General features: G+C 27.1%; 1 protein-coding gene across 1 annotated transcript in view; it reads left to right on the plus strand.

Annotated features, from left to right (window-relative positions):
- Positions 1–89: 89 nt before the first annotated feature.
- The window catches only part of LOC109596354 (LIM domain only protein 3), a 110,191-nt gene continuing 95,742 nt past the window's right edge, over positions 90–14,538 (plus strand). Inside the window, exon 1 of the mRNA XM_049966449.1 lies at positions 90–123. The gene's annotated coding sequence lies outside the window, so the exon portion shown is untranslated. The remainder of the gene's footprint in view (positions 124–14,538) is intronic.

Below are 14,538 nucleotides of genomic sequence, written 5' to 3' on the forward strand. Positions count from 1 at the left end.
TTATGGGAATAGATCGCCTCTTAATTGCCACAGACTCACATATTCCGATTACTTCGTGAAATAATCCCTTTTTGTTTGTTTATTTTCAGATACCGCCGTACACCGACGTCGCTGTCTGTAAAGGTATGTAATTGTTTCCTTACTGAAATAATACCCCCACAAAAAAAAATGTACCTCATTCAAACAGGAATCGATTGTTGAATTACCCAAGCAATAAAATCGATGAAACAAAAACTAAAGGTATTTTCATACTCATTCGCTACTATGACTTGCACATCACACAAAAAGATGATACATCATTTAGTTTAACCAGCGTAGTGCTCTTGAGGAACACCCTCCCATACGTCGGCACACGTTTACTAATTATGATAAATTGACAGGTTGAATTGTTGTTATTTGAAGATTTTATGCTTGTTATTTTATTAATTTTTTTTTCCTCTGGCCTCGTTATAAAAGGAACATCTGTTCAAATACGAAAACCTCGAAAATCATCGTGTTTCATTAGACGGGGATCAAGTGGGCACCGACGACGTTTGGGTGTGTTTATGTGTTGATGACCGTTAACTGAAGTTGTGTTGTTTTAAGCCGAAAACAGTCAGAAGTGTCTAACGTCATTGAAAGTCAAAAAAGTTTTCGACCAACATTTTTCAATCATAAAGGGTTATTAATGATACTGTATAAGTGTTTTTTGTACTCAGAATTGTGTGGATAATTTGGTTATTGGTAATTTTGACTTCCCAAGTTAAAGTTGAAAGCTTCAAGAAACAATTAAGAATAACAAATTTTAATTTGGGTTACTAAAAGCTTTTATGGTCACCATAACACAATTTGTGTTACTAAAAGCTTTTATATTAACTTCTGTGCTTCTTTTCTTTACAAAAATATTCAAATTATACAATTTGTATTATTTTTAGTAAACATATATATTTCAGAAGTTAGAGAGCTTTTCATGAATAAAAAATTATAATTTGTGTTACTAAAAGATTTTATATTAACTTCTGTGCTTCTTTTCTTCATAAAAAATATTCAAATTATACAATTTGTATCATTTTCAATTAACATCTAAATCTCAAAATTAGAAAGCATTAAGGAACTTTCATGAATAAAAAATTTCAATTTGTGTTACTAAAAGCTTTTATATTAACTACTCTGTATAATTTGAATATTTTTGGTGAAAAAAGGAACAGACAATTTTAAACTTCAATAATCAAAAAGTACAAAATAAATATATTGTTTTGGTCCACTTTATTTTATCTAGCTTTACTTAAGTCATCTTAAGTTAATATAGAAACTTTTAGTAACACAAATTTTAATTTGTTGTCTGTGAATGTCCCTCCCTTTATTTTTAAGCTTTAGATGTTCATAAAAATAATTACTGTTGTATAATTTGAATATTTTTTGTAAAGAAAAGAGATTTCAGTAATAAAAAAGCATAAATTAAACTTAAGTCACTTAAGTTAACACAATTCTTCAGCATTATTAAATCATTAATTTTATGTCGACTCATAATCTTTAATATGTTATAAAGTAATATAAAGTAGTTTGTGTCAAAATTGATTTTAACTGTGGTAAATTAAATTTGTCGAGTAGAAAGAGTTTTGTAGGTACATAAATGTTTGATCGTTAATAATCGTGATGGTGGTCAGATTAGAGTGGTCCGAGCTGCCAAAAGAGAAAAAATGATTATATTTTAATAAGCTAATTAGGCGATTTCGGGCATAAATCAATCGACGTAATAATGAAAGCGAAGAGGAATGGTGTTGCGCGGTGCATACATCTAACTGGTGATGATATATATGCGAGGCAACGCTGCTACGTTCGTTATAATCACATATTGGCAATTAGTTAGGGGACTAAATTGACCACCATCATTATACTTGGATGATTTATTTTAAGCGATTCGACACGAGTTAAATTAGAGCCGGAGCGCTTGATTGCCTGCGCCGCGCTCTATTCTAACTGAGCTGATGTCATCACCAGCGCCATCATATGCAAATGTTAGTTTTAAATTAAATTGTTGACTTTCAACGCCGCCTGCTGCTACGCTTTGCTTAATTTGCTCCTATTTATTTATTTACCATTAATATTTCAATTAATGATCATAATCGTGTGATTTGTGATGCTCTTTTCTTTCCGCCTCAATCACCACTTATGTATTGAGCAAAGATACACGATCTATTATCCTTTCGCTGTTTGCTCAAATTTTCATCATCGAGCTTCAAAACAACCATGTTCTATGACTATTAATAAGAGACAGATATGGTTTCACATTTCAGAGATCACTCTATGAAAGTTTTTCTCTCATTAATTTATTATAACGTAAGAGTAGATTTTATGTGAAGAAAAGGAGTTTCAATAATCAAAAAACTTAAAATAAATATATTGTTTTGGTCAATTTCATTGTATCCAGCTTAAGTTACCTTAAGTTAAGTTAATACAAAAACTTTTAGTAACAGAAATTCTTATTTTTTATTCATGAAAGTTCCTTAGAGCTTTCTGCTTTTGGGATTTAGATGTTAATTAAAAATAATACAAAATGTATAATTTCAATATTTTTTGTGAAGAAAAGAAGCAGAGAAGTTAATAAAAAAGCTTTTAGTAACACAAATTGTAATTTTTTATTCATGAAAATTCTTTTAATTGTTCATAAAAGTTGTATAATTTGAATAATTGTAATTATTTTTATGAACAATCTAAACCTTAAAAGTAGAAAGTTCTAAGAAACAGTCATGGATAACAAATTAAAATTTGTGCTACTTAAAGCTTCTGTATTCACTTAACTTAAGGTGACTTAAGAAAAGTGGACCAAAACAATATATTTATTTTGAGCTTTCTGATTATTGAAGGTCTAAAATTTCTCTGTCCATTTTATTCATCATAAATATTCAAATTATACAACTTAAAATTATTTTTATGAACATCTAAAGCAGAAAGCTCTGAGGAACATTCATGGATAACAAACTAAAATTGGTGTTACTAAAAGCTTCTATATTAATTTAATTTAGTTGAGTTAAGCAAAACTAGACAAAGTAAAGTGGACCAAAATAATATATTTATTGTTTGTTTTTTGATGATTGAAGTTTCTAAAATTCCTCTGACCCTTTTTTTCACCAAAAATATTCAAATTGTATAACTTGTAACTATTTTTTGAACATCTAAAACTTAAAAGTAAAAGCTTAAAAAATTACAATTTGTTTTACTAAAAACTTTTATGAACATCTAAAGCTTAAAAGTAGAAAGCTTTGAGGAACATGGATAACAAATTAAAATTTGTGATACTAAAAGCTTCTACATTAACTTAACTTAAGGTGACTTAAGCAAAGCTAGACAAAGTAAAATAGACCAATGTATATTTTTTTTATGTTTAATAAATATTCAAATATATACAGCTAAAATTAGGAAATAATTGATAGAAAATAAAGCTGAAATACTTGGCATAAACCCAAAGCTCATGAAAATTTTGGTCGGATTGGAAAATAAATTTATTCAAATTGCCAATAATCTGGATTACAAAAAAAGTAATAAAATCCACTTTTTAACATTGGCTTTTATGTAGGTCAACACGAAAATAATAAAATTAGACTGAGTAATTTAATCTTTGGAAGTTAACTAACTTGAGCTGGTAATTTCAGATCTATTTCAGATAAATTTCAGTAGATTACCGTGTAGTTTGACAGGCAATTTATTCATAGAGTTGGACAATGTATTTGCTAAACACCGCGAACAATATTATTATGGGTTAGCATTTTGTCATTTCCTGTAATAATTCTGAATCTATTCATAAACTATATTCTCAGCGAGGTTATTGAATTATGGTTGAATGATGTATAGGTGAATAAATTTTCATATGGATTTTATGGAACGTTAATAAATCATAATAATAAATTATCGAGCCGCACAATAAAACCAAAATTAATTCACGATCTCGTCGCATTGAGTGTGTAATTACATAACAAGATTTTACTCCCATGAAATCAAAATTACATAATTTACTTCTTTTAATTTGTTAATTGATGGTTTTTTGGTCGATAAAATTCGGCGACCCACTGCGCTATATGGGAACGTTAATTGCACATGATTTATCCTTTTATTCTCTTTAATTGAATTTAAGTGAGACTCACAGTACGGTGCATACCTTTTAAATTTTATGAGCGTTGGAACGGACTCGGACGTCGGGAAACCAGAACCAAATCTACGTTGTGTGTTACAACCTAAATAAATCTTAGTAGGGCCTGTTTTTTGTTTATATAACAGAGAAAGAGTGCGAAAGGGGGACGAAAAATATTGGCCTAAGATACCTGAAGGATCGTATCCTTAACAACTTGAGCTTTTATTGTCCTTTTAAAAATAAATGCTTTGCTTATAACAGGCATAAATTTTTGCACTTTAGTGCTTGTCATAAATAAAATATTCCTCTTCAAAATAACACTAAATTTAGATTTTATTTAATAAAAACTAATACGATTTTAAAATGATATTTTTGATTGATTTTAATTGAACAATGTTCCTGTGCAGACAGAATGTTTAATTAACGTGGAATATAAATCGTAATGCATAATGTTCGAAACGATTATCGTGAAAATATATTTTTTATTTGAATACAGCATAATCCCGTGCATGTGCAAGATTTTAAACCTAAAAGGTTTCCATTTAAAAATCAATATTTCAATAAACAGATAAAAGACATTAAACCCTGCGTTTTCTACCTAAAACACAGAAATTATTTTATAAAAATCGTTAAAATGTTTTAGAATATAAACCATTTCGAAATGTTTTATTTTTTTGTTAATATCCTAATGGAATGAGCGGTAGTATAAATATGTTGTGTAAATTGAAAAAATATGCAAGCCATTAATTGCAAAATATGAAAAGCTTTTTATTTACAAAATAATAAATATAAATGAAAATATTTTTGTGATAGAGTGCATTCACTGGATCACAAATTCGCCACAATGATCTACCGTATGTTAAGTCAATATTGTAAGTCAATCAAATACATTTGATGTTAATTAATTAAAGTTGATGCTATTAGACCGTTCCACTAATTATCAGTATTAAATTCGTTGTTACGAATATAATAATTATATAGACATATAATTCGTTAAAATATAATTGGACATTTAAAATAGACGGTTCCAGAGTAGGGAGGCAGAGACAGAGTGAGGGATGAGGTGGGGAGTTGGAGTGAGTGGGGCATTACAATTAAATCGCGTTGATTTGCCCGTAATCGAATCTAAATCATTAATTTTAATTGGCCAAGTCTCCTAACTAAGTTGGGTAGACAATTACTGTAATTTACAAAGTAATTAGTCAAGTATAATAAGTTGAACGCAGTTACTACTACAATAACTGTCGATATCCCGAACACTAACCGGGCCTGTATTATCTTCGAGCTCGACGAAAACAAATCATTTCCGTGACAAATGAAATTTTCTAATTAATGTTGACCATTTATAATTTATAATTGGACGGGATCGGCAGAACCGGGTTCCGGGGATTGCGTTAGGACTCCAAATTAAGGGGGGCCCACGTCGAAGACAAATTTCAGTCAGTGGCACAATCTAGGAAGATTCTAAATAAATCTCTTATATTTTGTAATAAAAATTTACGTATATACAAAAATAAATACACAAATAATACCCGAGGCAAATGAAACTATTAAAGAAACAATATATTTTTTATTATTATTTAATCAAGCTAAAAAATATTATGATTGTTTATAAAATTATGAAAAAAAATATGTATTAATATTTTTTTAGTTTATATTTAATTATACCTTTTAGTACTGTTTCTTTCATTAGTTAATTTTGAGAGCTTTTAGTCTATTAACCTGTAAAAAAGCTAAGAAATCTTTTATATTTGTCATAAAAATCGTCACTAAAACAAAATAAATAATACACAAAACTATTAAAGAAACAACAATGATTTATATAATTTATGATTTAAAACAACTCAAAAAATAAGATATTTATAAAATTATGAAAAATATATAAAAAAATTATCTATTAATAATTTTTTCTTTAAAATATATATTTTAAATATTTATATAAAGTTTTTATTTGATTATACTTTCTAAATTGTATATTATCATGCAAAGAGGCAAAGAAATCTTTTATATTTGTCAAAAAATATTTTGTACAACAGAAAATAACTAATTAATACAGAAAACACGAAAAATTATTAAAGAAACAATAATTATTCATTTAATTTATGATTTAAAACAATTAAAAAAAGTGTATGTATATAAAATTATGAAAAATATATAAAAAAATTATCTATAAATAATTTTTTCTTTAAAATATATTTTTTAAATATTTATATAAAATTTTTATTTGATTATACTTTCTAAATTGGGGGAGCTTTTTTATATCATTTAATTTTAAAGCTTTTTGTATATTATCCTGAAAAGAGGCAAAGAAATATTTTATATTTGCCATAAAAAACTTCTGTACAGCAGAAAATAACTAATTAGTACAAAAAAAAAAAAACGAAAACTATTAAAGAAACAATAAGTATTTATTTAATTTATGATTTAACACAATTCACAAATTAGTATGTTTATAAAATTATGAAAAATATGAAAAAAAATTATCTATTAATAATTTTTACTTTAAAATATATATTTTAAATATTTATATAAAGTTTTTATTTGATTATACTTTCTAAATTGTATATTATCATGCAAAGAGGCAAAGAAATCTTTTATATTTGTCAAAAAATATTTTGTACAACAGAAAATAACTAATTAATACAGAAAACACGAAAAATTATTAAAGAAACAATAATTATTCATTTAATTTATGATTTAAAACAATTAAAAAAAGAGTATGTATATAAAATTATGAAAAATATATAAAAAAATTATCTATTAATAATTTTTTCTTTAAAATATATTTTTTAAATATTTATATAAAATTTTTGTTTGATTATACTTTCTAAATTGGGGGAGCTTTTTTGTATCAGTTAATTTTAAAGCTTTTTGTTTATTATCCTGAAAAGAGGCAAAGAAATATTTTATATTTGCCATAAAAAACTTCTGTACAGCAGAAAATAACTAATTAGTACAAAAAGAAAAACGAAAAACTATTAAAGAAACAATAAGTATTTATTTAATTTATGATTTAACACAATTCACAAATTAGTATGTTTATAAAATTATGAAAAATATGAAAAAAAATTATTTATTAATAATTTTTACTTTAAAATATATATTTTAAATATTTATATAAAGTTTTTATTTGATTATACTTGTTAAATTGTATATTATCATGCAAAGAGGCAAATAAATCGTTTATATTTGTCAAAAAATATTTTGTACAACAGAAAATATCTATTTAATACAGAAAACACGAAAAATTATTAAAGAAACAATAATTATTTATTTAATTTATGATTTAAAACAATTAAAAAAAGAGTATGGATATAAAATTATGAAAAATATATAAAAAAATTATCTATTAATAATTTTTTCTTTAAAATATATTTTTTGAATATTTATATAAAATTTTTATTTGATTATACTTTCTATATTGGGGGAGCTTTTTTGTATCAGTTAATTTTAAAGCTTTTTGTATATTATCCTGCAAAGAGGAAAAGAAATCTTTTATATTTCTCATAAAAAATTTCTGTACAACAGAAAATTAATTAAATTAATTAAAACAACTCAAAAAATAGTATGTTTATAAAATTATGAAAAATATATAAAAAAATTATCTATTAATAATTTTTTCTTTAAAATATATTTCTTAAATATCTTTTTTCTATTAAGAGTAATTTTGAGATAATTTCGTGCTGCAAATTGAATATGGTTTAGTTAAAAAGCCGATAAAAATGTTCGGGTCGGCTCTCCGCATCCCGGACGCAATTAATTGCGGACGTCGGCGGAGACGCGTCGCGATCCACGCCGGACGCGCTTCGCCCCAAAAAGTGCAAAACAAAGTTCAAAAAAAAAAAAAAAAAAATACCGTTTAGCCGCAATTATTGGCGAATCTTGTCGGTTAGGTGTCGAAAATATTGATTAATTTTTTGTTAGCCACGGCCGAATAATATGAAATTTGGTCTTAATTGCCCCGTGGGCCTCGCATTTCCACTCCGCCGGGGATTGGAGCATGTGCCGGGGCCGGGGCGGCGTCGGGGAGGCCGGGGGGTGCACGGTGGCAAGCTGAAACTCCGAAACGTTTTACCTAAATGGGCTTTCATTAAGTTCGGAATGCTTTGTGCATATGTGATGTCCACGGTGATTGTGTACAGTCTGGACATTGTTCGGCCGGCCGCCGTGGATAATTTAATGCCCTATAGTGTATTTAATTACTGGGGACGCCTTTTGATCTGGCGGAACCGGACGCTCCTGCCGCTGCTTCGCCGATGCCCCACCGCTGCTGCTTCGCCAACCTTAGAAATTGCACTCATCTCCAGATATTTATCTGTCAGAAAGGTGTGCCTTAATTAAATTTACTTTGTGTTCTGTTCTCTTCTGGTGGCTACTTTCTGCCCTTTGAACAAAACTCACTACCATTAAGCCCCCCCATCTTTTATTATATCCGGGGAATTAAATCACTGTTGTCTAACTGCCCGGAGAAAAATTATACTTGTTACCATTTAGAGCTTCAACAACTCCTAAAACTAACTTTTGGCATTTTGTGATTCACCACATTATTTACTAACAACTTTTATTTTAAAAATAAATACTTCTATTGGATCTAATTATTTTATTATTCTATTTTAGATTGACAGAAATTAAATCAAAATTTAATATCAAAAAAGAATTTAATATTTCAGTAAAAACTTTAGGAGCACGTCCAACAATAAAGAAAATCTAAATAAATTTATATCTATTTTCTATGCCACTGAATATTTTTGAAAACTATTAAGCATTTTGTATTCTTTGCATAATTTAGAAGAAAAAAGGTACTCTTGATTAATATTAATTAACACAGTCGTTTTTAAGATATTTCAATTTTAATGTGTTTGTTTTAATTGAAAAAAATTAAAATAAATATTAAAACTGAAATATCTCAAAAATGGTTCTGTTAATCAAAATTGATCAAGGGCCTCTTTTTCTTCCAAATTGTGTAAAGAACATGAAAATTATTAGTTTTAAAAAATATTGTGTGGCATATAAAATAGGGCCAGAAAACGAAGAGACCCCTTCAGAATCTACACCACTGTAACAAAATGGGTGAAATATGAGGAAGAAACAATTTTTGAAGTTTAAATTTGAGTGGCAGTATTTTTCTCCAGGAGAAACCTCAGAAAAATTGTTCTGTTTTAAACACCTTGTATATTTACAGTGAATGTAAGCCATAACTATTAATACTAATATAGAAGATAAGTATTGATCTTGATATTGATACATCACCTTCCGAATCTCATTTAGATGAAATTCGTAGAGATAAAACCAGATCAGAGCGAAATTGGTTTTCTCCTCTTATTAGCTCAATTAGAACATGTTCCAGTGCCTTATATTATCTTAGTATGTATAATGAATGCCATAAATTGACGGGCCGCAGTAAAGACGGCATCAAAAAAACTAACTGTAACTCTCACGTACTCGATCCGCAGTCATCATGCTCTTTAATTGGTAACAAGGCAGATCAATTAGTACCATATTAAATGGAATAGAATGCGGGGAAAATGTGACGTCTCTATTTGCCTCCTCTTCTAGATTAGATTAGTCGGCTGGAATATCTTTATAAGGACGGTTAATTAATTGTTCTCTCCACCGGGGAAAATTTGTAAAAGCTATAACTTTGTTGTTGTTGTTGTTGTTGTTGTTGTTGATATTTTTAATCCCCGATTTAACTTTATTTTAATTCTAAAGGGGGGCGTTGTAATTTTATTGCTACAATAAAGTTTGCTAATAGAGTGAGTTTATCAATAAATCAATCCAGATGCGGACATTTGTATTGCGTCCAGCAGGAACCGCACACGATAAGGCACTAATTGGCGGTCCATTCTCATTAAACCGTAGTTTTAGCAGCGAATTAGTTTGTCAAGATTGAATCAAATTTAAAATTCGGCTCGTTATCAAGCAGTGCTGCCAAAACACAAGTGAATAGGTTTTTAATTGCTGCCGTCGATGGAGTGAGCGAGCGAGCTTTGTTAAGTGAAATAGTCGAAATCCTGCTGTTGCAGCAATATGGAAGTGATAATAAGTTATTTGAAGTGATCCATTAGCGTTGACTAAAATGCTATTTAATGTTTTATACCGACATTAGCAAATGGCTATTACAGAAATACATATTTCACATGTTGTTTTAGCCGGGCTCCAGTTTAGACCCAAGCGAAAATAAAGCCCATATTCATATTTCCATTTCGTCCCTCAATATTTCATCGTTTATTTCGGTTTAACAGAATTTCCACCATTTATTTCGCAATAGTTACCCGATCGAATACACCGTCATATCAATTCGATTAATGGTACATTATGTGTAAGACTTTTTTCTCTTAAAAACACTATAATATTTCATTTAATTACTGTAATAATTAATAATTAATAAGCAGCTAATACTTTAGTGTGTAGGAATTGTTTCATTGAATTATTAATTGGGGGTTTATACTTGTTTGCAGTTTTAAATTTATTAGCACGAGATTGCTTGTTAAGCGTGCAACTTTATAATGTTTTAAATTTTAATTAAATGAAGCAAAATATTTATGGAAATTAATGTTTTATACATGTTTAAATTAAAAAATATTTAACCATTTTATAAATTGAACTCATAAATATGTAACTTGAATGTTTTATAAAATTACTAATTTTGGCTTAAATTTAATTTCTTTAAAGCTTTTGTTAATATGACAAAATTAAATATATACGTACAGTGGTGGTCATTATTATAGGAACTTTTTAAAATGTCAAATGCTTTAGCCTTAACTTATTTAACTCTGTTAAAAAAAATATATATTAATTTACTATTTTTTGTTTTATATTTCTTATTCTATAAAGTATTACAAATATTCTTTTGTATTATATTGGACATAAATAGAGAAAACTTTCTAAAATGTTTAAATTATTTTAACTCTTAACTCTTTTATTTAAAGTGAACTGTTAAAAAGATATTAATTTACTATTTTTTGTTTTATATTTCTTATTCTATAAAGTATTACATATATTTTTTTGTATTGTACTGGACATAAATATAGGAAACTTTTTAAAATGTCAAATGTTTTAGCCTTAACTCTCTTATTTAAAGTGAACTGTTAAAAAAATATTAATTTATTATTATTGTTTTATATTTCCTATTCTATAAAATGTTACGTATATTTGTCTGCATTGTACTGGACATAAATATAGGAAACTTTTTATAAAATTATTAATTTTGGCTTAAATTTAATCTCTTTAAAACGTTTGTTAATATGACAAAATTAAATATATACATACAGTGGTAGTCATTATTATAGGAACTTTTTAAAATGTCAAATGTTTTAGTCTTAACTTTCTTAATTAAAGTGAACTATTAAAAAAACATTAATTTACTATTTTCGTTTTATACTTCCTATTCTATACAATGTGTCGTATATATTTCTGTATTATACTGAACTTAAATATAGGAAATTTTTTTATAAAATTACTAATTTTGACTTAAATTTAGTATCTTTAAAAACTTTTGTTAATATGTTTTAGCCCCAACTTTTTTGTTAAAAAATATTAATTTACTGATGTTGTTTCATACTTTTTATTCTATAAAATATTACGTATATCATTCTGTATTGTACTGGACATAAATATAGGAAACTTTTATAAAATTACTAATTTGAGCTTAAATTCAATCTCTTTAAAACCTTTGTTAACATGACAAAATTAAATATATACGTACAGTGGTAGTCATTATTCTAGGAACTTTTTAAAATGTCAAATGTTTTAGCCTTAACTTTCTTATTTAAAGTAAACTGTTAAAAAATGTTACTTTACTATTGTTGTTTTATATTTCTTATTCTATAGAATGTTATGTGTATTTTTTTGTATTGTACTGGATATAAATATAGGAACTTTAATTTTTAAACTTTTTTTGAACCTCAATATATATAATTGGTGTTAATCTGAATATTATTGGAGTGCCTTAAAAATATCTATTTTTGTTAATTAACATGGTTACTAATCAGTAAATAAATAAGTAGGAATTTACTTGTTAACAAAAACAGAGTTTATCTAACATAATAATTACATATTTTAATACAGTACACATTAAATATTATATACAAGATACTCTAAAATCATTTTGCAGTAACCTATAATTTAATATTTCTTAAAAAGAACCGCTAAACTAAATTACATGTCTAACAAAACCATTAAAACTGAGTGGTGCGTGAAACCTTAAAAACACCAATTACGTGTACATTATTCTTATACCAACCAAAGTATGAAATTATGAAAAAAAAAAGTTGCTACGTCGCCAAGCAAGCAACCAACATTTAAAACATGTAACTCAATAACAATTATAGGGCGACGTAGGTGGCGGCACAAAAGTAAAAAGTTGTGCGGCCGGAATTGCCGATGACCCAATGAATGAAACGCGCAATTTCGAAAGTTTAAAGAAGCTTTTAGTCTGTTTTGATCTGCAAACAAGTTTAGTAAACGAGCCAGCTAAAGAGTTTAAGTAGTTATACAAATACACTTAATGCTTTTTCGAAAATGTCGAAAAGCTTTTAATGGGTCACACTCTATGCCCGAATATATACGTCAAAATGGTTTCGCCATTTAAGTTTTGTTGATTTATATGGGCCATAATGAACGGCGACGCAACGTGGAGGTTTTAAATATTCGGGGGTATTAAAATCGGAGTGGGAATATTAATTTAATGTTGCGGATCCTCTTCGACGACGATTTATTTATTTATTTCTTAGTGGATTTGCAATTTAATGGGACGGGATGGAAATGGAAAAAAATCAATTTGTACTTGGTACATTGGGGGTAATTAGTGGAACAAAATGTACGTAATGGCACAAATGAAATACGTTCCTGATTCGTAACATTTGGCCGATGATTTATTTTATCAATTTAGTGCATTTACAACATACTGGATTAAATTCTTCTCTTATTATCTACTGATTGGTATTCGAAATATCCAAATACCTTTACATAAATCACTAATTACAATTTATAATCAAACAGAACGCGCATACATAACTGTTTATCAATTAATGAAAAATTATGCACATTCAATTAATGTATTTGTTTTGTAATTAATTGCCTGATACCTAAACATCATCCGTTTATCTAAATAACTCGATTTCAAACGCCAAAAGACTTCCTTTCGTTTAATACGATTAATTCAAAACAATTTCATTTGCTCTAATAATTATTTTATACAATTAGGATTTTAATTAAATGTTTCAATACAGATCAAACTTCCAAACATGTAAACTTTATTCGGAAAGTAATTAAATTCTGATTGCCGCACCAATACCTATTAGGAAATGATACCATCGATTTGATGAGTTATCTCACTAACAACTAACAATGCGACTAACCGACTGCTAAAAAGAAATTATAGAACATGTGATGCGATCAATCTCTGTGAACATAACTAATTAACTAATAATATTTAGTGGGGCATTATTTTCTCTTTCATTTTCTTAATTTCTTATTATTTTTATTAACATATGAACGAACTATTTACACCTTTTATTAAAAATTAAATTTTCTACTTCTTAAAACTAATGATTAAGTAACATTAAAACTTCAGATTTAGCCCCTAATTATCTTCCAACTTCAGTTAAATAATTATATTTCAGCAGGTCCAACACAATATTTCAGTACTTATTGATGTTATGATATAATGGGAGCATTGCAATATTTATTAAGAATAACTAACTGTAAAAATCTGATACTTAGAAGTTCAGATTCAGCCATTAATTGTCTTCAAAAAAACTCCAGTTTCCAATTTCAGCGAAATAATCATATTTCAGCAGGTTAACATAATTTTTCAGTACTCATTGATAGATCGGAAATATTATTAACTCAGGAACAAAGTCTGAAACTTTATTACGCTTCTAAAGAAATCTATTAAATTGATAATATAATATTAGAACTTATTTTGTGACGGATTAAACAATTATTAGCAGTAAAAAATAATATTAACAACTGGTTAGTTTTAGTATTAATGAAGAAATTTATGTTTAAATAATGAACAGCTGAAGGAAGTTGCTAATATGTTGGAAATTACTCAGTAAGTATTACTACCACGATTATAGGAGTAATTAAGACATATTTTAAAAATGTCTTAATATAATATTAATTAGTAATTATCCACTTTATGATATAAATAAATACATAAAACAAGATAAGGCATTATCTGTTTTTAATTATATTTTTAATATTCTGAAAAACTTTTATTAAATATTTTTCATTGTATATAATAAACAAAATTAATTATACAGTATATATTTATAAAACATTAAATGTACTGTTTGGGCTAATGAATGATTTTATATTAATTAGATTGTATATAAAAATTATAATATTTTTTATCTGAGCCATTTCTGCAGTTAAATAATAAATCTAAATAATTTTTGTTTAAAACTTTATAATATTTTATC

The sequence above is a fragment of the Aethina tumida genome, chromosome 4 (assembly GCF_024364675.1).
Source record: "Aethina tumida isolate Nest 87 chromosome 4, icAetTumi1.1, whole genome shotgun sequence".
NCBI classification, from domain to species: domain Eukaryota; kingdom Metazoa; phylum Arthropoda; class Insecta; order Coleoptera; family Nitidulidae; genus Aethina; species Aethina tumida.